The sequence below is a fragment of the Accipiter gentilis genome, chromosome 22, assembly GCF_929443795.1.
Source record: "Accipiter gentilis chromosome 22, bAccGen1.1, whole genome shotgun sequence".
In the NCBI taxonomy this organism is placed as follows: domain Eukaryota; kingdom Metazoa; phylum Chordata; class Aves; order Accipitriformes; family Accipitridae; genus Astur; species Astur gentilis.
This window is the reverse complement of record NC_064901.1, coordinates 15,472,778-15,493,475: the sequence shown is the minus strand read 5'-3', so window position 1 is coordinate 15,493,475 and position 20,698 is coordinate 15,472,778. Positions and strand designations below refer to the sequence as shown.

The 20,698-nt window shown below is 44.8% G+C and overlaps 1 protein-coding gene across 8 annotated transcripts in view; it reads left to right on the top strand.

Moving 5' to 3' along the window:
* The window catches only part of ACTN1 (actinin alpha 1), a 92,407-nt gene that overhangs the window by 20,362 nt on the left and 51,347 nt on the right, over positions 1-20,698 (top strand). The gene's annotated exons all lie outside the window — the stretch shown is intronic.

Here is a 20,698-nt window from a genome sequence, read left to right as displayed (position 1 = left end):
GCTGTGGAGCTGCCTGAACAGAGGATGAGTCTACAGTAAAGAAGGATTTAACTTTTGCCATGTATAGGTATGCACATGTTATAGAGAACACTGTGTTTAAAAGACTCCATGAAGGGTGTTAATCCAATGATCTTTAGGCCTAATGTCTGAAATAAGAAATTGGTACTAAGCTAAACAACTGCTTTAAGCACTTGTGTTAAACAATGTCTACTTCCATGTCTCCTGCCCTTGCTACTGTAATCTTAACAAGGGACTATCTTAGGAGAGGCATATGAGTAGCAGTTGGGTATCAGAATACAAATACTGTCAGGGTAAGAGCACTTTCATTAGGTGTTACTTATTCATGGGAGAAATGATTAAAGGCAAAAGAAACCTACCTTGAACTGGCATGTGAGATGTGCCTTGGAGTGTGCAGGAGCCTTTCCACAGGGTTATCTGTGAGAGGGTGCTTGACACATGTCTTAAGGACTCCTTTTTAGGAGACTGTTAAATTCTATGCAAAAATAGATTAAAAAGTTATGTAAGGAAGAGTCAGGATACAGCTTAGTAGCAGTCTGCCCAGGCTACTTGCCCAGTCTTGGAGTGAAGGTTTTGTTTTTCCCAGTATCCCAGTGTTGCAGTGAGGTTTTATAGTGCTTTTGTTGCCCTTCCAGGCCAGGTCTCAGGTGGAACCAGGTTACTGTCTCCTAAGTGCCTGTCCTAAATGTATAGCATGTGGCCGGGAGGAATCAGTGTTTTACTAGGGTGACAACATAGCTTAAGTAGAAGTTCTCCAAGATGAGAGCTTCTACATTTGAACCAGAAGATCCTGGCAGGAAAATGTTTTCAGCAAGACATTATCTTTTCTTGAAACTTTCTTCCCATCTGAGTCCAAGATACTTCTGCCAAGTCCTGTCCCTTGCAGTGGAAGGAAACTGGAGAGGATGTCCCTCATTGTGATGGGTTGCAGCAGCTCTGGTATGAGCATTGGTGCCGCTTGCTGTGCCTTGGATTTGCAGTTCTGTCATTCTGGCTGCCTGTATGGGTTTTGTGTCCTTCTTTAGCAGGAATCCTCTTTGCTGCAAGCCACAGTAGCTCCCAAATAAAGGTAGAGTCCCTGCTACCTCATCCTATGCTCAAGTGAAATGTCTTGTGTAAATCATTTGCCTTTCCCTGGGCAGAGACTTTATTTTATCTTTCACATCAGGAGCGGGAGCTTCTTCAACCTCATTGCCCCACAACCTGTGGGGTTTCAGACACAGGGGTGTGTAGCAAGGGGTGTGTGTTGCTCTGTTACAGACAGCACTGTAGCTGTTGTGCTCCATCCTTCTTCCTGTGTCATCTTCATTGCCATGCTGATGAGCACAGTGTGAAACAGGCCCCGGGGATCTTCCACAGCTGCTGGAGGAGGCAGATGCTGCTGGCAGATACCAGGGAAGCCTGTGCTGTTGTTACTGACTTGCCCTTCCTTGCAATTAATAAAAATAAACTTTTTTTTTTTAAAAAAGTGCTCCTTGGATATACCTGCTTTTCCAAAGACTGTGTAGTTGGTGGAAAGCAAATGGTGTCTCACAAGAAGTGGATGGGAGGTCGTATGCAGGCCTGCGGCCAGGCCTGTCCCTGGTGCTGTGTGCCTGCCAGGGCCTTCGCAGTGCCTGTGAGACCTGGGCTGCCTCCATCCCCTGGATATCAGCGGTGCTGCGCTGGCTTCTCCCTCTGGCTTGTGCCTCTTCGGCGGCAGTCTCCTCTCTTTCTTCCAGCTCTGGCCTGTGCGCTTGGCAGAGCAGCCCAGCACAGGGTCCCCCTCTTCCCCTGCACGGCTTGGTGCTCTGTCCCTAAATGAAGGTGCCCCTCCGTCCCGTGCTGCTGGCTCTGCTGCCTTCCATGTCCATCTGCAGTGGTGCCTCATCTCTGCCAGCCTCCTCAGGATGGAGGAGTGTGCTGTGTGTCCATCTTGGTCCTGCTGGTCTGGTGGGGCACCACTGGGTGCTGGTCGGTCTGGAAGACAAGGGGACTGCCACCCTGCTGCCCTCCCCATCAGCGAGAGCACACTCTGCCCTGCAAGCAAGTCAGCCATGCCTGTACCCTGTGAATTTATGGGCTTCCTCAGTATAGCTTTGTCTCCCTTCACCAAGCCAGGAACTTGGCAGGTGTATCTGCTAATACAAGAAAGCAGCTGACTTGTGTCAGGAGGCAGGGGTAAGAGTTGAGAGACCAGCTCTGGTAACTAAAGCTGCTGAACAGGCATCCATCTTTACGTGATTAAGGGGCGTACTGGGTGGGCACAGCCAAAAGAGCCTGTTCAGAAACGGAGACAATGGCTGAGAGTACGGATATGGAAAGCACAACACTGTGGTGCTTGTGCATCATACCACACCAGCAAATTACACTCTGAGGGTCCTCTGAGTGATTTTTCCAGGATTGAAAAAAATCCCATGTAGCCTAAATTGAGGTACTGGTAAAGGATGTAAAAGGTTGTGGATGATAGGAACCCAGGATGGTGCTCTGGTCCTGTGGGAACTCCTTTCCTATTGCTGGCCATGGGAGCGTCTCAATGAGTTCAGCTTCAGTCTTACTGCTAGCATGCTGTTTAGGTTGATAGGCTTTTCCAAAATTGCCATAGAAAGCTCAAACCTTCTGGAATTTTATCATGCTCCTGGGTTGAATAAATCCCATGCCACTTACCAAAGAAACTGAGATATTTTTATTTTTAGGAATTGCCATTCAGGAATTTGTGGGATTAGAAGTTTCTCCTGTTCCTGGGGAAAAAAGACCCATTCTGCTGTGGCAGGGCCACAGGGTTACAGACTTATGTGGTGGCTTGAAACCACTGCTGTAGAGCACCTCTGCATTTTTTAATGGGTGCCCGCTATTATGAAAACCATTAAGTGCATAGGTTTACTGACTGTTGATTTGTGCAGCAGAGTGTTTCATGCATCACAGAAAACAAGATGAGCCCATGTCCTCGACAGTTTCTGGGTAAAATTAGTGGTTCCAGCTACCTGTGTGCAAGTATAAAGCAGTGGGCATCCTTGTAATTTGTTCTTCCTGACAAGCTAGACTATGGATCTTTTCCTGTGGTCAGGAGCCACAGCTGAGAGTTTCAAGAGCAACGTATGCAAGTTGGGGACCTTGTAGCTAAAATAACATACATTTCAAATGAGATCAGAGCTTACTAGAAATTTAAAAAAGCTAAGGAAAGATATGGGTTAGAGGTATGACTGCATGCATACTCGGTTTAGGCAAATAATGTGTTGTGATGGTTCATAGTGGTTATCATGCCCTGTTTTATAGGGGGTGCTGAAGTACTGCTTTTTGAAGCAGCCCAGTTCTGTTATCCACCTAAAATTACTATCCTTGTAAGGCTGTTTCAAAACTTGCAGTACACAAGGTAAAAAGCACCCTATCCTTTGAATGGTTTCAATTCTGCATGTAAGAGAAGGGCACCTCCCTGTGCTACCCTCAGAGCTGCTATTGTCGGTGGCATTTCACACTGGTAGTTAATATGCAACTACAATGTCCACAGAAAGTCTAGATTTCAACAATTATTTCTGTACTTTGACAATGTCTTTTTCAAGAGTGGCAAGGGAGGGGCAGGAAAGGGGAGATTTACTTTGTATTGCCTTAAAAAAGCTAAACAAACCAACTGTAAGCCACGTAGTATTGATCTGACCTTCACCTAAGTCAAACTCTGCATAAAATCTGCCATAGATGTATGGAACAATTGCTGTGTAATTACATTCTCCTCTTTCCTACTGAACTGTAAAGCAGAAGTAAATTGAACATCTCTGATGATTTAAGGAGTTTGCTTACAAAAATGTTTTTTCCTGCTCTGGTGTTGTGCCGGTTCAGGACCCCACTATGCTCTGCATGCAGGTGCAGCACAGAGCAGTGTGCTCTTACTGTAATGTCCATAATTTTGTTCATCCCGTTCCTTCTTCACCTGTACTTGCAGTCTCACTTTTAGGGTATTGCTGTGCATTAAGCAGATGAGTTGGTGAGCTGTTCAGGGCTCTTCCCTGTTTTGTCCTAGTTTATTTTGAATTAATTTAGGATCCAGTAAGATATTTGAGTAGTTCCAATATAACTGAACCCTTGAGGATTTATCACCAGTGACTTTTTATTTGTCATTTTGTTACTCACTTGCCTTTGATTAAATCTACTTCTTCACAGTTAGGATTTATAAAGCGAAATATGTTTTCACCTTACTGATCATCTTATTTTTCTTCTATCACTAATAATTATATCAGGTGATATTTGCGCTTGTATGAAATGTTGTGTCACCCCTCTGCTTAGTTCTCTCCATGATGGAGACTGACTACTTTATGCTTTCATTTTCTATCTTCTAGCTAGTTTATATTCCAGGAGAGAACATCCCTCTTGCCCTATGACTATTTGCCTTCAAAGGGTCAATGGCATTACGATTAACAGCAAAGTCAGGGAAAATAAGTCAGAATTCAGATGACGAAGAAAGGTGCAGACTGCATGCTTGTTTCTGGATGTGTGGCAGGATGGGACAAGTCAAATAGGTTTGTTCCTTATTAGACACCAGCAAACGTGCACCAGAGCAATGTAGGAAGCCAGACTTCGTTAGTTCTGCTGCTTACTGAATGGCTTGTTATCAAAGAATAAATGGGTTAATATTTGATTTTGGGGGTGAGGCATTAATTTTCAAGAAGAGCTGAAACCAAGTAGAAATTTAATACAACAGTATGTAGGAAAGGTTGCACTAGCATTATTTTGCATCCTTCAAGAATGGCATGTTGCTTGTTGCATTATTAGTGATTTGGTTGAGTTGCCAAGGGTAGCCAATGCTTAGTAGTGCTAGGAGGCTAAGGCACCTTCCTGGGAAAAAATCCCTGCTGATAACCAAAGCAGCTGTGGGCTTTGATAGCCCAACAAAGGTGAGGGGGGATGGGAACATAGCCTCAGTGATGTTTAAATTTGATGCCATTTTAGTAGTTAGCCATGATGACTTAAAGCCTGCACTAGGAAGATGGTGTTGACTTAATGCCTGTGGCGGGTGCCGTCAGCTCAGCTGTACAATGGTAGCTGACCAATTTAAGTGTGACGGTGGTAATGTAGGTGCAGCCCGTTGTCTGGAGGGGCAGTACTCCTAGCACGTTCTCCTCTGCTGCCCTTTGTGATGAGACCTGTATGTCCTTGGATAATGGATTTCCATTACTCTGCCTGGGAGGCAAGGCCTGTGATGGGATACTCATTTTAGTCACCTGGCATAGAAGGCTAGTGGATTGCTCTTGGCACCACAATTAAACTAGCTTCTTGGTGGCACTTTCTTTGTGTTGATCAGGTCTGGTACAATTTTTGAAAGCTAAGTGCAATTCTTTGTCATACATGAGGTGGGAATTAAGTTCCTGTGTTGACTCTACCACATCTCTCTTGAGAAGATAAAGACCTGGCGTAGGATATATCTCAAGGAAGGGGAAACTTTTCTAGGGCTCACACCTGGTTTGAAAGAAGACTTTGGACCTGGAGGTGGAGCAGCTGCAGTTCAGGCACACACTTGTCCTTGCTGCACCTCATAGTGGAGTAGCAATGTTCAGCAGTGGGGCAGGGTAGAGTTGTCTTAAAAACTATGGCTGAGGTTTTTTTGAGCCTACCCCCTTGTCAAAGCTGGAAAAACAGCTTTTGGGAAACCTTGTTACCCAGCGTGCAATTACGCTGCTGCTTGTGTGCTTCTGCTGCACTGAACGGTGTGCAATTAGCCCTGTGTACCGTGCTGTTCAACAGCCCATCACGTGTCAGGCTGCCTTTAACTCTTTTGCTCTTACAGCTTTGCTAGTCTTCAGCCCAGGAATCCTTGCCTAAATTTAGATGTAGCCATGGCACAATGCTGAAATGTGATGATGTGTCCTGTTGATTAAGTAGGCAGTGTGTGCTACAAAGCAACACCCAACTTCCGAAGTGTGTCTTGCATGGCACCTCTCCCTTCCTTCCTCTATCAGCTTGGAAGAACTCGAGTGAATGGATGGCACTACATTAATCCATTAGCATTTATGTGGCCAGATCAACAAGTAGTACTTTCATGCCATGATTTCACCTGCAAGATTCCCGTCGTGCCCAGGTGAACGGGCAGAGGAGCCGTGAGGGCTCCTGGTGCGGTAGTTAAAGCCAGGTCTCAGCCTTCAAGACTTCATGAAGAACATGTGCTTCCCGGGGTGGTCACAGCGCATGGAGGGCTGCCGAGTTCTCCGTTAAATTCAGACAAGTGAAGATGAAGAGATGAAGAGCGGCACACAGGCCCTTTAAGAATGAATTGGCAAAAGAAGAGCTCAGTATTTAAATTTAGTGCAGACGAAGAGGGAAAAAATTCCCTACAGCATCTGGTTTATATTACTGCTTTCTGCTTCAGTAGAGGGTGTGTTTACAGTGAAGGTCTCTGGTGCGTAGCAAGGAGGGGTGCTCAAGCTGTTTATTTCTGGGGGACTCTGAGCTCAGGGTATGCCTTGCAGCTACCCTCACATCCTCCCTTTGGCCTCCTTAACTAATCCCATCTCAGCTGTTGAGCGGATGTGTGCCCTGTTATATCCGAGGTGTCTGAGCACAGCACTCCATCTTCCAGGGCTCTCCAACAGCGCTTGCTGTCCTGGCAGCTTCCTATTTTGCTCAGCCTAGAAATAGAGACAAATAGTCCCCTGATTATGAGTTTATGCGGACATGTGACTGGTGGCTACCTACAAAGACTATAAAACTGCTGATGCATCTGTGTCCTGGCTCTTTTAATGCTTTGAACAGAGCCAGTCACTTCTGACTTGTTCTAAATGCAAGGTTGAAGCTCAGCGTGGGAGGTGGAAAGAGCAGGAGGATGGCTGGGTTTTAGTTGTGGTGGAATTTCTCTTCTCTGTGTGTGTGTGTGTGTGTTTTCTTTATTAAGGCATGGTTTGTGGTCTCTGAGCAGTTTCAGCAGAGCTGCGTGCCAAAAGGAAACCTGAACATAGTAGTATTAGCAGAGCGAGCTACTCGTCAGAAAGTAGTAGAGCTTTGCACAGGTCTGTGGTAACCCATGCAAATGCTCCCTTCCATCGGTAGCTTGTGCATCCTGTAGTGTATCTCCTTGAGGACCAGCTGCACCTCTGGTCACATATGCTGTAGAAGTACAGTTGTTGGACTCTGCAGCAACCTCCTGTGCTCTGTTTGGCAGGCAGGGAAGTTAAAAAATTATCCTGAGTTCAGTAATAATATAATTGTATTGCAAGATTTCATCCCATTCAAAGATAAAATACAAACTTTTTTAGACCTAGAGCTGTGAAAAAATAATTCCTAGCCCATAGGGCTAGTGATTGTTTCAGTGTCTGCTATTTGAAACTTTTGGGAATAGATGCTGTATGCTTCCAGGCAGAAGGAAGAGGAATGGAAAATTCTGGATTTATGTTCATGTATAATACAGATTTTTCATATGGTCATTCTCTCCGGCTGCTGCTGGACCAAAGCCTGTTGCCACCACTGCCAGACTGAGATTAAAGCTCATAACACAAATAAACTCTTCCCCCAGCTATTTTTGCAATTTCCCTCATCCAACAAAACACAAAATTAGTCCCCACCTCCCCTTTTTCTTCCTCCTGTCCCAGGATGAGTCAGAAGCAGTTCTCATGTTGCAATTTTCATCATCCCTTCTCTTTAAACAGCAGCAAAGGCAAATAATAATTAATCTTTGTCTGACCCCATTCAAATCAGTTCCCCTCAACTACCAGTCATCCTTTATAACTGAATGCATCTCCCTACAGATGAATCAAAAGTTAAACCCTACCTTTGCCTCTCTGCCATCCTCGTCCAACCAACCACTATCTTTCTAACTGCCGTGTTCATTTCCCAGTGACTGTCCTCCTAGGGGCAGCCTGCTAGCAGGGGGGAGAAAATACCTTTTCTATTCTTAGGAACTGTACAGTTGATGGCAAAACTGGCAGCACTGTGTGTGTGTGCCCTGTCTTCTTGATGATGCTTTAGGAAACAGTGGTACCTAGGGGGATGTTCACCAATTACAGCAAAGGGCCAGTCCTTCTCAAACTGTTAGAAATGTTCTTTGACCAAAAATGTGTATACTCTTAACTGTAGTATTACAGCTTTTTTTTTCTTCTTTTTTAATGAAAAATGTGTGTTTTCTATGGGGGAAAAGCAATATTAGGGTGATTTTGTTTTGTTTTTTTCAACAACGACAAAAAGAGACAGGTACTAGAAATCCCAGAATCTCAATATTTTGACCAGTTTCCTTTCCCTTCTGCAAAATACATTTGTGTATGCAGCTAATGGTTCAGTTGTATCTGTGGAGTGGTTTCCAAAGGGAATTGCATCTCCCATGATTTGTACTTGTCAGACTCCTGTAAAGTACCATCCTACTTGGTAGCTTATTGTGGAAGATGCCTTTAAACAAGTTCCTGCACAGTAGAAGAAAATGGGAGCATGAGGTATTTGAACTACATACAGCTCCTGAAAGATATCACAACTCCACTGCTGAAGCAAAATTCTGCCACTTGTGACAAAGTGCTTCTCTTATATGTGCCCGTGCAGAAAACAGGCCCTTTTCTGTAGAACAGGGAAAAGATGTCTCTGATTCACTCTAGCCAATGTCTCAAATTGTCAGAGCTATCCTGAAACTCACTCACTTTTCTAAAAAGGGCAAAATTGCAGCTATCAATTGGGAATACTCACTAGTCTAGTAAGAATATAGCTGCGGGTATGGTTAGGGTGGAAATGCTGCTACAGAGAGGAAGGGAAAATCCTAACAACTTAAATTGTTAAGTAATGTAGAAATGTTTTTAAAAAATTAATTTTAACTTTGTTTCCAGTGGGATTTTACTCCTCTTCCATCTTCTCTTTCCCAAGATAATATTTACATTAATGCACGGCATCCTGGGACAAATGGCAAATAAGAGTTGTCCTAATCCTCTTTCTTCCAGCCTAAAGCTCATCGAAAAAAAGGATATCTAGCTCTTTTTATTGAAAACAGCTAAAACACCATTAACTCAGAGGTGTATTCATTTTCCTTGCTGAAAATACCTGATTTTCCTCCTCAAATTTCTCCTCCAGTCCTCTGCCCACCTGAAAGCTCCTCCTGAGAGAGGGTAAACATTGGGGTTTTTTTCCTCTCATCCGTTAACTGGGAGTGCTGAGCTTTGGAAACAGCGCTAACATTTTTATACCCAGTATGATGCTTCCTCCTCTGGCCCACTGAAGAATGCACCTTTTATACTAGTGGCCTTTCCTATAAATGGAAAGGCTCTGGGTATGTGCAGAGCACAGTGAAAAAACCCCCTAGTACTGGCACTCAGCATCCAGTTTACATCATCTGTCCTCTCTTGTGGTGAGCTCTTTGACCTCATCTCCTAGAAATGAGCAAATGCAAGAATGTGAACGTGTCTGTGGCTAGGGCTTAAATCATACTCTGTCCTCAGCCATTGGAGTTGCTACAGCTCTGGCTCCTGCCTTCAGATTATTTATATGGTTTCCTGACTGCCCCGCATACCAAGTTAATTTCACCAGCCAGGTACAGTAGTGTGGTGTTACTAATCTAGGTTACCTTTGGGCTTGTTGCATCTTTCCAGAGGGTGACTGAGGAGCAGAGTGTGACTTTTACAGAAGGTGGTCCTGGGCTGGTCCCCAAGTCCTTACCAGTCAGTGGGGATGTCCGTTTGCCCAGGGCATCGATGCTGGGACTTGCCTCCCCGTCGTCCCCTCGTGCTCTGTCTCTCAGAGAATGTTGTTTGAAGCCTCCATCTCTTTGAGGTGGAAAAGTAGAAACAGAACGTTTCCTGATGGGCTGAACTGGCTGGTAGCAGTGTTTTCCTCCCAGTTCTTTCTGCAGTGTGTTTCCCGCTATGTTCCCATAGGTTTTCCTGTCATCAGGATGGTGAAAATCTTGCTGCTAGGTTTAAGAAGAGATCAAATTTTTTCCCATTAGTGTCTGGCAAAGTGTTCTGTGCGTCTGCTTTTAAATAACACAGCAGCACCTTATGGCTCCTTTGGATTTAGTTGGAGTCACTAGTCTTCTTCTGTCATTCTGCCATTGTCCCCAGCAGTGCAGGGCCTGATCCCAACCCCCTGTAGTCAGTGGAAACATTCTCCTTGGTAACCTTTGGGTCAAGTCCAGAAAGTTTGCTGACTGCGTTTCCCAGGCTTTACCTGGGGCAGCTATTCTAACAGGCTCAATACCCTCCCAAAGTATTGCAGATCCCTGGTGCATGTGTCTTTAAGCCTCACTTAGTTTTTTCCTTTTCGTAACAGTTTTAGAAAATTAGGCTGTAAAACCATAGCACAAGCTTTTTAAAGAATAAACGATACCAATAGATACTAGCTCAGAGCTACTGTGCTACCTAGAACTGAAATTGCCTTTGCTAATGGTTCAAGTTGAATAAAAGATCAAAGCAAAAAAACCTCCACCAACAAACTTGAATGTTTCTCTTTCCCTTTTAATCCTTGATATCAGGCCCACATCTGACTTCGTTTAGAGAAAGTTTCTTGCTTTGATAAACTGCTTAAACAGTTTCAAGACAAAATAATTAAGGTCAAAATAGATAAAAATATGAGGGTTTGGTCATGAGATCAAGGAAGTCTTTAAAGACTACATCCCCTTAAAAATAGGTCATATTCTGCTTAGATTCCCAGTCTGGAGTCTTGGTGGCTACGGGCAGGGCAAAGGAGCATGGGTTTGGAGCAAAGACAGAGAAGTGGGGGAAGCAGAGAAGTGCAGTGCTGTCCTCAGCCAGGTGTTATGCTGGGTGAGCCAGCATTGCCTCCATCTCTCTTAATGCAGTTGCTGTTCTCTTGGTGTGTCTGAAACACTGAACCACAGCAGTCTGGAACAAAGTTCCTGCTGTAATTATCCCCTATCATAATTTTTAATCTTCAACTGCCTTTTTTTCTTACTTTGCTTTAAGATCTCCATCCTGGTCTGAACACACATGCTGGGAAGACCTGACCTGACCTCCCTTGCTTCTTTGCTCCACTGCAGTACTGAGCCTCAGTTTCTACTCTTGCTACATAGAGCTGTGCCCTGGACCCCTGGTATGGCTCTTACATCGGATAGCCCTTGCCAAGCTGTTTTTTCCTACCACCACTGTTTCTGGTACCTTGGCTCAGATACTCAGACACCTCTACACCAGTTTTCACTGTGCTGTCCGGGTGTACCCACAGGCTTGGCACAGATCCCTCAAAGCACACCTCAGTACTGGTCAGGGCTGTGTACGCTGGGTGAAGATATGAGATCTCATCACTTGCAGTGCATGTGGTGGTAAGGTGGTGTTAGAAACTTGCAGCGGCATGCAGATGCCTTAGGGCCCATGAGGATGCTCACTAATTAGACCACTCCTTGGGCTGTGATGCGCACTGAGAAATAGCTTACTACTCAGTGCTAGTGTAAACGGTTTAAATCCTGTTTTATCCTAGCTCTTAGATGACAAGAGTCATGCCTCAGCAAGGAATGTGTCTTAAGATCCCAGAAAAGACCATCTTCATAATCTCACCACCCACAGTAGCTTTAGCAATTCCAGTATCCAATTCAAAATGTCGTGATGTAATTCAATTTTAAATATGACTGTTACCTTAATAAATACCCTTCCCCACAACCACAGGACACACAGACACCGATACATATGAATCTGTGTTGTTCTTAGCTGTTTCATGGGCTGGGTATTTAAACTATAAGTGAAAACATTGTTGAACCTACAGCTGTGCAAATGTAACTTGAAGAGTTACAGCCTGGGAGGAAAGATGCCTGTGTCAACTCCCAATGATTCACTGAGGATCTGATCATCCTTGCACTTGGATCTGATCATCCTTGCACTTGTCTGTGCACTGTTGAAGGCCTGTGGGTTCAGTGAGACATGTAGTGGACACACTGGCAAGCTTGTACCAGAGTAAGGACCTACTTCTCCTCATACATGAGAAGGTATAGATCTCAGCACCATCCTGATTATCTGTGTTGGCTTCACAGAGGTAACAGCAGTAAAAAGTGACAACTCCTGCTGCTCTGTGTGTGAATGAAAGAGGCACATCTACTTAGGGGTAGATAGAGGAGTAGCTCCACCTTTTCGTGGTCTGCCTGTTGGTCTGTGTCACAGGGGTGGAGGTGGGAGGCAGAGGGAGTGCCAAGGGTGGTCCCTGTTCAGAGTTCCTGAGGCTCAGTTCTGTGTTTTGCCTTTTAGAAGACACTTACCGCTCACATGGATTAGCGGTGGGACTTTTGTTGCAGTGCCTTTATGTAAACATTCAATATCTTGCCTCCACCCAGATCAGTTAAATCCTTTCATCCAACAATAGATGTGACATTCCCTATTCTGACCTGACATTTCATTTCCCTCCAGAATGGCTGATGGATCTCCCATACACCTCCCACATGGGCTCTCAGTTATCTTATGTCTGAGTAACTGCAACGTCCTTTTTTTCTGACCTCCATGAAGCAATCCAATCACACTCACCCAAACAGCTGCAGCGATAATTTTTGTCACCCACGACTTTATAAACATGCCTTTCAGTTCATGTCTCTCCAGTAGCACCGCTTTCTTCACCTTGTTAAGTATGAGGTACCTGTCTTTGTTTTCAAAGCCCCATGTCACCTCTCCCATTCTTCTTATCTCTGCTGTGAGATGTCAGCTCTCACCTCCATCAGCCCCTTATGCCAACTGTCTGCTCATTACATTTTCAAACAAATGCTTTCTTGCTCTTGTTTGTGCTGCCTCTCTCGATTAGGAGTCATTTGCTATAGACAGCCACAGTTTTGCTGTTTCTCCTCCAGTTAGGCTGCCAGCACCAACTGCATTGACCAAGCTAGAGCAAATTGCATTGTGACAGCAGGATGTAGCTTTTGAGAATGAGGTGATGGCACCAAAACATAGCATGATGACATGAAACATGGGAGAGCGTGAGGGAATCAGTCCTGCAGTCTTGCATAGGAGGCTGCTGTTCAGAAACAGTTATGTAGCTTGTAGGGACTGTGAACTGTTTGTAGCTTTTTTCAGATAGGCCAGTCTTTTTCTGGATTAAATCTTTCTTTAGTTTACTATGATCTCAGTAAAGAACGTGACAAGGGGTAGGTTGTGGGTGTGCTGAGACCACTTGCCAAGCACCCTGACTAATGCTGCCTCGTTGTTCTGAGATGCACTGTTTCCACCCTGATCTCCGAGTCTCATATTGAACGTGCTTTGCAGCACAGAGCAGCTTTTTACCCTGTGTCTGTGTAGTCCCTAGCACAGTAAGGTCCCTACTGATCTTCATGGCCCTTCTTTGGTAGTACACTTGCATCACGGTCATCTTGTCCTAGGAGCTATTTTCTTAATTTTGGAAAATCCCGTATCAAGTGAATGATCTTAACAATTGCAGACCTTGTTCAAAAGGAGAATCCTCTGGAGCTGGGAGTGATGCATTTCACAGCTGCAAATGAGCATGAGAACTCTGAGCATTGACAGCACATTAAGTCAGGGACAGTGATGATGGCCAAGGGGACAAGCATATCCAAAAGTCTATTTTCTTCCTGTACATTTTAGCTAAGAGTTTGTGTCACCGGTGATGGGAGTGAAGCCCAAATACATACTATATCCATGCCACGTAGCCTTCAGATACAGGTATCTTTTCTGATTGCTTGCTCTTTGTCAGGGAGCTCTCAGGCTTCGTGCCAAACACTGCTTTGTAGTCCCTTTCTCACTAGAAATGCAGCTATAGGTTCTTTCAGCCAGGACACTTGTCATCATCCCTTAGAAAACCAAATTATTTCAATTTTTTTCTGCCTTCCAGAGTTGCAGAGTCACTGAAGTTCTGCAGCCTGAAAAGCCTGGAGCAACGCTTTGTGCTAATTTTGCAGCATCCATACAGAGCAGTGGGCAAATACATTAAGTTGTTTCAATTATTCAACCTGTTTACTTAGCTCTGTATTTAGAAAGCCTGGATAAATGAAGCTGTAACTTCCTCCCTTACCCTTCATCAGCAAAGCAAACAGCTGAAAAAAGAGCCACAGAAAAAGCAACACCTGTGAATCCTCTAGGAAGCTGGAGGAAGCAGCACCTTAGGACAGCAGCATGAGAGATGGACATGAGGGCTCTGGGTCATCCCAAATGTCTCTTGAACCTACACTGCAGAAGGGCTTTCAGCCAGATCAGCTCCTGCACTGCTGGCTTTGTGGACTTAGCATAAACTGATAGCCTCCCGGCCCCATGAGAGCAGAAGTACAAGACAAATCTTTCGCACAGCAGTTGCATTTACATCTGCCTATGAAGCAATGTGAATCCACTGGAGGGAGGGCACTTCCCTGTCCTGCTTCCAGTTGAAAAAAGTCCCATAGCCATCTCCTCTTCCCTCAGACAAGCCATGGCTGGAGCAGATCTGCATGTTCTGATTCATGTTACAGTGCCAGGCATTCACTGTCTTCACCCCCAGCCTTTTTCTGGGACTGAGTGGGTGACGCCTCACCATGAAATCAGTACTGGGTCTGGATAAACCCTCTGAGACAGTTTGACTGGGCAGTGAGCTGTAAAGCGCAGGCCTGCCATGAGGAACATAAAGCTGCTCATGAAGGTTTTCTTCTTGGTGTCCTGGCCCAGTCCTGCACTGGACAGTTGGAGTTCAGCCTCCGTGAATCAAACAGTCTTGCTTTCAGTGGTTTGTTGCCACTTTTCAGTCCATGAATAGTTGCATCCTAGAGCTCAGTAAAATGATTTCTTCCAGTATATCTTCAAATGCTATAAAGCATTTGGGAAGCTCAGCGTATAAAGTGCAGAGGCAAGCTCTGTTTAATTTTTGTTATGAGAGAGCTTGAAGCGAGTTGACATTTATGAGCTGATTTCATAGGAGAGAGAAGAGCATAAGGAAGAGTCTTGCTAGTCTGAGTTTCAAAATAAACTCTGAAAGACCATACTTCTAGCCAGTTGATCTCCTTGTACAGTTTTTTTTCTATGTTTTTTGCGTGTCTAAAGACTTTTTAAGTTCCTAGCTATTAGTGCTCCCTGGTAACTCTGAGATAAAGAGAGCTTGTACTTTAGTGATCTGAAATGCCAGCCAACTCATTGATTTAATGGTCAGTAGCTTTCAAATGCCAGAAGCAGATTCTTCCTGATATGGTGCAGCTCTGTAGCAGAAATGGAGTTAAAGGCTCCAGAGGCACAAATGTAGAGAAGACTAAATATTTACCCTGAGTTGGACGGGAAGTGCGCTGGATTGAGATTTCTGCCCTCGCCACTTTAGGCCGTTGTTAGCTAATAAAAGGGATTGTTCTGACTCCAAAGCAGTTAATACTGCGCCAGTGGAAAACCAGTGTGGAAGGGACTCTGGCTGGTTTGGGGGGGTGGGGTTTGTACTGACTTCCAGGAGAGGAGAATTAAAATTTGTAGCAGACACTGAGAACTGTATTCCACTGAACTAAAATGAAAACTACATTGAATTTACTTGTGCTTCTTGCAAGTGATGTGCTGATTTGTTGCCATTATCCAAAAGGATGAATTGATTGTCAGGAGGGTTTATTTTCTCTGTGCAATGTTTCCTAGGTCCTCTGGACAAGGAGAGGCTTTGGTGGTGAACTTCATGTTCCCACTGGGATCCAGCCTGGCTTATGCAGTTACGGTCAGGGCTCTTACTGCTGTAGTAGTGTTCTCATCCTGAGCTGCAGAGGCAGGTTTTGAGAAGTGGCTGAGAAGCAGTGGCTGATCTCTGTGTTTCCAAGCTGCAGGGACTGTGCCCTGGAGCTGGGAAATGCAGGTAAACTTACAATTTTCCTTTTCACCCTCAGTAATTCCTTATGCAGCCTCCAAATGATTCTTTAGGTGGATGCTGCTAACATACAGTATAATGTAATGATGCCTCCCGTTTTCAGGACATAGTACTTCAGAAGCAGTGTCTATATTTTGTCTTTCAGCTATGCTTGGAACTCAGCAGCCACAGTTAAACCAGAACACGACATTACCGCTGATGCCAGTGATACTAAACTCCTTTTGTGGAGGTGGCGAAATAGTGCTGCGAGTGTCTGTAATGATTTCTTCTGAATATGCATTTAATTCCTTGAGAACTGGCCAACTCTGTTGGAAGGCAAAGCTCTTCATTGTGCAGCGTTGGTCTCACTGACTATCATACCTGTAATTGTTTGGAGGTCAGCTGCTGATAGTGTAACTCTTCAACACAAACCAAGCTCTTTGAACCACTCCTGTGTTCTGGAGAATAGGCTAGGAGAGTAAATGCTAAAAGAGTTTATCAAATGCTTTTCTTCTTTTAAAAATTGTTAGGTGGCTTCAAATGCAAAGCAACGTACAGTGGAGGTACTTAAGGTTAGAAGATTAAATTGGAGGGTATGGCAAATGGTGGCTGATCTCTTAATTCAAGTTCAAACAAAAGGCACTTTGGGTGCCTCCCTGGACTTGCGATGAGGTTTGTGTAGAGGATCTCCAATCCCTAGAGCTCCTCTGCGAAGAGAGGGCAGCCATTTGTGAGTATTTTTGGGTATCCTAGCAGACATCCAAGTATACCAAGGAATAAACTAAGAGGTGTAGTATACAGAGGTGAGGGCTGTAGAGCTGCACTTCCTCCATCACAGCTGAAAACCACTAATATATATGTGTATAAAGCTTCTGTCACTTGCGGCCTGTGGGCACAGAAACTATTCAGTGGGCCAGGAGACTGTGTTTTGGCTTATCTGATCACACTTGTACTTCATGACAGGCCCTTTCAATGCCCAGCTTTCTTCGCTAGGGTTGTTTGTGTGATCCCTCTTGTCCAGCCATGGCCTTTCTTGTGCCAAGGTGTTGACAGGATCCAGGATTACTTTGTAATTACTCCCTAATTAACTAAGCACCTCCTTGTCAGCTTATACCACAGCCTTGGGCAGGAAAAGAAGCTGCAACCAAGCCTGTCTTTTGAGACTGTGTTGAGTGTGGGGAGGGTGACAAGCAGCTACCCGCAAGACCCCGGCAATGCTTCCAAGTGCTTTAAGGTGTGAAACAAAGATTTAGAGAAGGAGGTGCCACAGAAACTGTCAGAGAGCAATAGCACCAAGAAGGGCAAAAAATCACATGAGACCCTGGGGGTTAATGCTGGTAATAAATCAGTGCTGAGTGCAGGGAAACTTGGACTGGATGGTTGAGACTTTTTTCATGGCCTGCCCAGCCTATCAGTCCAAAACCTTCCAATTAAAAAGCTAATGATGGCCTTGTCTGTCTGTTCAAGGAGCAAGAGAGAGAGAGATTGTGGTGACTGTGGGTTAGCATCCTCCTTAGTTGATACAGTATATTCAGCTTCCAGATGACCAAGGTGGAAAGGATCCCATTTGGGGGCAGCTGGAACTTCTTTAGTAGTAATTCTATTGCTTAAAAAAAGCCATGTGTGCAGCAGTTTTCTGCCTGCTCTTAATAAACTATTAGTTGTTATTAGCTGAGTGCCTCAGTTGTTGTTCCAGATAATTTCATTTAAATAAAATTCCTTACAGTGTGGAATCAGCTGTAGAATTTGTTGCAAGACTTAGCAGATCTGTCCCAGCAGTCCTGTGATGTATGGCGTTGTAGTAAGCAGGCGCCCTGGAGAGTTTGCGTTCAGGCCAGACAGGGAATGCAGCCTGGCTGTGCATTCTGAAGCCCAGGTGCACTCCTCTGAACACAGGACTAGCAGAAGAGCAGTACTTGCAGCTGGGTAAATTATTTTGTTTTCCAGCTGTGCATGATGTAGTGTTTGAATATGCTGCTTTCTTTTCTGGTGATTGGAAAGGGAGTTGTCTTGTCATTTCCCCTACAACACTAGAAGAAAGGCTGGGCTAGCACCCATAGCTTTCAGCCTTTTAAAGACCTCACTTTGCAGATCACATGTGGAGACAGCATAAAACTGTGCTACTAGCCTGAAATTTGTGTGCTAGCAGCTCCATCCCCTTCTTAAAAGGAGCCAAACCTTTGTGGACACATCTTGACAGCAAAGCTGCGTTGAAATACTTGCTTAATATTCATCCTCCAGCATAAAAACAAGGAAGGAGTGTGCCTTGGTGGCTGTGAACACTGCCTCCCTTTGAGCACGGTGGTGGTGTTCTGGATAGGCAGTGCTCCAGTGAATTCTTTCTTTGGTTGCTTAAGCCAGACCTTTCTCCTGTCAGAAAGGAGGCAAGCAGCACTGCTCTGGCTCAGTTACAGCTTCTCCGGGGCTGTTACACAAATATGGCAGTGTCCTGGCTGTGTCAGAAAGTTTATGCTCACCCACGGAAAGCAGGTCTGCATGGAAGAGTGATTTAGCAAGGAGAGAAGAGCATCTGGAAAGGTCAGACAAAGCTGGAATGTCACTGTCACAGCCACAAAGAGATAAAACTGCCCATTTATTTTTTTTTAGTATCTGTCACTTATGTGGTTGTGGTAGCTTCAACATTTACATTGCTAAAATTGCTCTGCAGCTAAAAGTGCCTTATGACTTTTCTTGCAGCAGAGCTCTTTAGATGCTCTCCCAGACATGTCACAGCACTGCTGCTTTCCAGGCAGAAGCATTCTTTAAACTTAAAAATTGTGACTTACTGTCCTGCTTCCCCAGGTTTCAAGAATGTTGCCTGAGCTGCTTTGGTACCAGAAAGGTATTGAATTTGGAAAGGACAGTGTGAAGAGGAAAGGGTATTGGCTGTCAGGAACAAAAGCAGAAGTTTGGGAGGTGCAAAGAGTGCCAGAGAGTGCGTGTGTGCTTGCACATGTAATACAAGGAGAACCAAAGGTAGGTTTGCAGTTGACAGGACTGGGACATAACTGGAAAGAGATAGCTGAAGATGGTATCTCATTAGAGCTTTGGCTGCAGGACCTCCAGCCATCACCTGGCTGTTGTGTTTAGGTAACTTGTGTCTGGGCAAGGGTTAATACAGTGAACTCGGAAGAAGCAGGGACTTTTCATGTCATGTCAGAAAAAGGGTGTGCATACCTGTTAAAATAGGTGTGCAGTTAGGCTTGTAGAGGTTATCCCAGCAGTAAACCTGCCTTGTATGCTGAGGCAGCAGAATAGTTAATCATATTTGCTTGCTTTTAGTAACATGTTATTCTTTTTATTATCTGACAGGTTATATTGTGGTAGAATGTGAAGGCCCTATTGTTCATACAGCACCCAGCACACAAATAGCAAGAGTTGATCTCGGTGTCAGGGATCTTGCTGATGAAGCTGGGGTGTGAAAAAAGGAAGCTACAAATCATAGTTAGATGGGAGCAGGGGCCACAGAAAGCAATTATGAGAAATGCATGCATGTACATGCAAACGCACACACGCTCATTGATCAGGCATCCTCCATTGTGAACGCTGAACAAGAGGCAGACTTGCAGGGGAGTCCTGGTGATCTGTTGCATCCAAAAATAAACTAAGAGTATAATATACGGAAAGATCCAAGGGCCAAGAAACACAACTCTGTTTGCACCTCTTGTGCAGTTACCATAGAAAATTCATGGTGTGAGATTTGTATGAAGAAAATCCAGTTGATGGTATGTTTTTGTGCTATTATTTAACAGTAAGTAGTTTTCCAGCTCTGTGAAATTTCTGTAAGCCTCAAGATTAACAGAGTATTTGTTTCCTCGTCTTTGGGACAGGGAGTTAGAGGTAAGCAGGATGATAATCTCCAGGCTTCTGCGTCTGCAGGCAGCAAGGAAGCACATCTGCTGCCTCAGAGCAGTGGACTGAGGAGACGGTGCTTCCCGCCTGGCAGTGCATTTCTGCCCTCTGAACTGTGGTGTGCCTCACCTCACCCCAGCAAACACAGGTGGGTTTGGTTTTTTTTTGTCTAGCTGCTCCCAGGGCTGGGCCTGTGCCAGAAACATGGCTGGCTGCTCTCCGAAGCCCTTTCCACTTTCAAAAGCTTGTTTGCTGGTGACAGGCAGCACAGCAGGGCTTAGCGGCCACCCTGAGCTGATTGCCATCCCTAGCTGTGACTCAGGGTGTGGGGAGGAGTGGCTGTGTTGCCCAGAAGGTGGATGGGGTGAGTGGGTGGTTTCAGTAGGTTTCCTAGAATAACAAGAAGGATCCTGTGTAGATGCATGAAGCCAAGTCAGTAAAAATTGCTCCAAACAAGACTGCCAGGATTGCAATACACAGCGGACAGCAAAAATTTCAGCTCTCCCTTCTTCCCTTGCTCCCCCTGACTTTCCTGCCACAGTTCTCCAGCCTCCTCCTATCTGTCTGTCCAATCTTCCAATTTACTACTTTGAAGTAAGAAGAGATTTTACTCCTGTGCAGTATATGCAGCAAATACAATATAAAGCTGTTTTCTGATTATTATGTTTTGATGGATGTTGCTTTGGGTTGGTCTGTGAAGAATATAGTTTGTGAATCTCATTGCAATTATTAAAAGCATTCATAATCTTGCTTTCTTGTAAAATGGCCTAATGCATCCACACTGGGCTGCTGGTTGTTGTCGTTCCCATACGCTGTTGTGCTGCTTATGGTATTATGCTTCCTGGAGTTTGTGTAGGACCTGAAGGGTGCCTTGAGAAAATGTCTACACATCTGGGAGTTGTGTAGTGGGAACTTCATGTGCTCTGTCTATTAACCCTTCATGGTCCGTGTCCTTGAGGAGGTGAGGTGTCAGCTCTGCCACTGATGGCTAATGACAATGTTTTGCAGAGTCATCTCACTTCAGCACGTCTGAGGCTGTGATGTGGTGGAGATGGCTCCAGCAGAGAAGTTGGAGTGGTGGCTCTGGGACTTACTTTTCCACTAAGCCCTAGGTGATTCTTGCAGCAATAAAAATAATCTCACTGATCTGGTTATTCTGCCAGGCTTTATAATAACACAA